Raw genomic sequence first — 4,110 nt, 5'->3', positions numbered from 1 at the left:
TATGTTCCTGCCCCGTGTGTTTTATTTCTACAAATCTGCAAAGTTCGGCAGTTTTGCAAATCCTCCAAGTGGGCTTTTGTGAGTTTGTTTCTCCGTGGGCTGCCCGGGGTGAGCACTCACTTGGCTGGGTTCCCCCGGTAGGCGTCCCCCCACCCCTCGAAATGACCCCTCCACAGTTGTGACCCAAGAGTCTCCTCTCTTCAGGGCCCAGCGCCCAGGTTGGTGGGGGTGGGGGGCTGGGTCCTCAGCCAGTGTCCCACTTCCCGCCACCGTCATGGAGCGCTGGGATTCGGTCAGGGTGGCCGGCGCTGCGGTCAGCATGCATGTGTGTGAACACGTGTATGCACGCAGGTGAGACCCGGCACAGGGTTACTCTTTCCCTAAATGTCCAAATGTGACAGAGCCGTGACCCGGCTGGGCCGTGACCCTGTCTGCTTCATCTCCTGAGGGCCGGAGGATAGCGATTGCGGTTCTCGGAAGAAGCAGAAGAGAAGGGATCTGGCTCGTGGCTGCTATCAGAAGGTGGCTCCCCCGTTCTGGGGCCTCATCGCACAGGGCGCGTCAGGCACCTCTGCCTCCCACTCTGGGAGGGTCTGTGAAGTCCCCGGAGTCCAGGGGTGTGGACGGAATGGGCTGCTTAATTGGATCTGGGTGGGGGTCCCCCAGCACCAGCTCTGGCTGTGAGCTCCGAGCCAGCCCCCAGCCCCGCGCCGCCCAGATGGGTACCAGGGAGCCTAGAGGATCCGCAGTTGTGGCCACAGGCACCAGGGGCAGCACAGACGCATCCTGGGCACAGGAATCCAGGCCCACCGGCCCACCTGCCCACGTGGACCCCAGTCCCTTCCCCAGCCAGCGTCCCCTGCCCCGCAAATGCAGGCCGAAACAAAATGGGGGTCTCTCCCTTCCACTCCTCTGGGAGACGTTTCTGAGACGTGAGCTGGACACCAATCCTTCCTCAAATCCTGACCCTCTATTTGCAAGGAAGCAAGGAACAGACAGGCTCGCGGCCTTACAGATGACACCCGAGCATTAACTGAGCATCTGCCCCACCCACCTACCCTGCACCAGGCCCGAGAGCCCCACCAGCCAGGCCTGGGGTGCACCCCCTCGGGGGGCGGGACCCCGGACACCTGGCAGAGCCAAGGCTTCTGGATTCCTTTACTCCTGTCTTTGCCCTGGAAGGGGTGTGTCTGTGGTGTGTACATCCACTGAGCTGGGTGGGAACTTATTAAAAATGACATTTAAGAAAAAACAGCTTTAGTGAAATATAAATGACATGCGTGTAATTCACCCATTTGAGGTGAACAGCTTAGTGGGCAGGTTGGGATGTTTCAAAGAGCATACAAAACAGCCCCTCCTTGTTGACAGCATGCATCAATGTTTAAGTGACACAAACAAGCAGAATTTGAAATGAAAGGCAGAGAAACCCCGAAGAACCGGAATCAGATATTAAAGCATCAGAACATCAAACACACCCAGGGAGCTCTGGGCTCTCACTGAGTCCCGCAGTAATTAAGCATCACATGTCAGGCTGGTGGGCTGCGGAGCAGGGATGAGGGGGGAGATGCAGCCTGGGGGATGGGCTGGGGTGGGGGGGAGATGCAGCCTGGGGGATGGGCGGGGGGGGGGGAGATGCAGCCTGGGGGATGGGCGGGGGGGGGGGGAGATGCAGCCTGGGGGATGGGCGGGGTGGGGGGGAGATGCAGCCTGGGGGATGGGCTGGGGGGGGGAGATGCAGCCTGGGGGATGGGCGGGGGGGGGGGAGATGCAGCCTGGGGGATGGGCGGGGTGGGGGGGAGATGCAGCCTGGGGGATGGGCGGGGGGGGGGAGATGCAGCCTGGGGGATGGGCAGGGGAGGGAGATGCAGCCTGGGGGATGGGCGGGGAGGGGAGATGCAGCCTGGGGGATGGGTGGGGTGGGGGGGAGATGCAGCCTGGGGGATGGGCGGGGTGGGGGAGATGCAGCCTGGGGGATGGGCGGGGGGGGAGATGCAGCCTGGGGGATGGGCGGGGGAGGGAGATGCAGCCTGGGGGATGGGCAGGGGGGGAGGGAGATGCAGCCTGGGGGATGGGCAGGTGGGGGGGATGCAGCCTGGGGGATGGGCGGGGGGGGAGATGCAGCCTGGGGGATGGCGGGGAGGGGCACAGGCAGACAGGGAGCCAGGCCCTGGGAGCCGCAGAGCCTCTGGGAACAAAGATTCGGCTCTCCGCGGGGACCTCTCTGAAGGGGAGACCACTGCCCGAGACAGAAGCCCAGCTGGGAGGCTTTCCAAGCCCACCTCCTCCTGTGGGCCAGGGCCGGGAGGAGGAAGTGAACACCGAGGAGGGACAGGCGGATTTTCAGGGGGGAAGGAGGATCCACGTCTCCAGCGCCTCCGTCTGGAGCAAAAACCAGTAGCCAGAGGATCCTTTTACGACAAAGGCAGGTCACACACTCCCTCCGAGACGGGGGCGCTGAGGTCCAGGCCCCACCCTCCGGCCACACCCGACTCCTGGTCCTCGTCAGACCGGCTCCTTGCAGCTCCACACGCGCCAGGCCCATTGCTGCCCCAGCACCTTTGCACGGGCAGCTCCACCTTCCCAGCCATCCCCACGGCTCCCCCTCAGTCTTGGATCAAACATCTCCTTCGCCATGAGGCCCAACCTGATGGCCTCGGGGAAATGGCAGCCCACACCCCGCTCTGGCACCCCTGCTCCCCGACCATAACAGTTTCCAAGGTGCCCGACACCTTCCAACCACGGTGTCATCAGTAGCTGTGCCGTCTGTTGCCAGGATGTGAGTGCCCTAAAGGCTGGGATCTCGTTTGCTCCCCTGCAGCAGTGCCTGCATACAGCCGGTGCTCAGCAGTGTCCGTAGGACAAAGAGTGGGACCCAGGAGGCAGTGGCTATCGCTGCCCGATGGCCAGGACTCTGGAGAAGCAGCTGCAGGGGGACAGGCCGGCACTGGTGGCTCTCCCAATGGGGCGGCGGCACCGCACACCCCACCGGCCGGCCAGCTGGCCTGAGTCCCGCCCGTGCAGGAGGTAGATGTGGCAGCTCCCCAGGAGGGATACGGCACAGATATCAGATGCCAGTTCCTGAAATGCCACCAGAGGAAGAAGCAAGACTCATTGAAAAGGTGGAAATCACCCAGTGTCCTTCCACAGGGAACCGTGGGGGAGTCATCGCTGCAACAGTTGAACCTACAAGGTACAGGTGTGAATTGACCCAGAAATTAGCCCAGATACAAGTGAGCAAATTGCAGGTTGGGGTGCGGTCTCCCTGGGGTCGAGCCCCAGGAGAACCAGAAACACCCGGACCCAGGGGCTGGAGCAGTCCCGTCCCCCCCCCCCCGAGATTCCTCCAGCTGAGCAGCCAGGTTAGGCCTGGGGGCGCCTGGGGGGCCATGTTCTCGCAGGTTGTGGCCATGTTGCCGGAGCCCCCGGGCAAGGAGACCTTTCACAGGACACCTCCCCTGGGGGTGGGGTGGGGTCTTCTGAGACCCAGGTCCCAGCCCATCCTTCCCATAATTCCCCACCTCCAGTTTGGGGAGGATCCCCCCTCCGGGGGCTGGTGGGATGCTACATGGGTTTGCAGGGCTCTGGGGCATCTGCTGAAATCTGGGGCCTCACCCCATCGAGTGCCAGCGTGCGGGCACACACGTGGGCGTGTGCAAGCGTGACCATGTACACACAGACACTCGCTCACTTCTAAAGTGCTGTCCCATGAAGTGAGTTCCAAACCTGGTCCTGGAGTTGGGTTTGTACCCGGGCTCTGGCACGTACAAGTGGTTTGACCTTGGGAGAGTTATGGCGAACCCCTGCCTCAGTGTTCTCAGCTGTAAGTGGGGCCCATACAGGGACCCACCTCATAAGGCGAGGTGAGGATGGATCAATTCTGTGCAGAGCCCCGAGGACGTTCCTGGACACAATGTGCTCGACTGCCATCATCCTGGTCGGTCCAGGACCCTTTGTGTCCCTTGTGGACTGAGGCTGGGGGCCGGTGGTCCTGGAAGGACCAGTCGTGCTGGGGGGCACTTTGAGGCACTTTCTCCCCATGCCAGCTCCTGGGGGCACAAAGATGAGCTGGAGAGCAATTGCTCTGAATGATAGTTTGCACTTAGACTTATT

Source organism: Balaenoptera musculus, chromosome 15 (genome assembly GCF_009873245.2).
Source record: "Balaenoptera musculus isolate JJ_BM4_2016_0621 chromosome 15, mBalMus1.pri.v3, whole genome shotgun sequence".
Taxonomy (NCBI): Eukaryota; Metazoa; Chordata; class Mammalia; order Artiodactyla; family Balaenopteridae; genus Balaenoptera; species Balaenoptera musculus.
Note: the sequence above shows the minus strand (reverse complement) of the source record.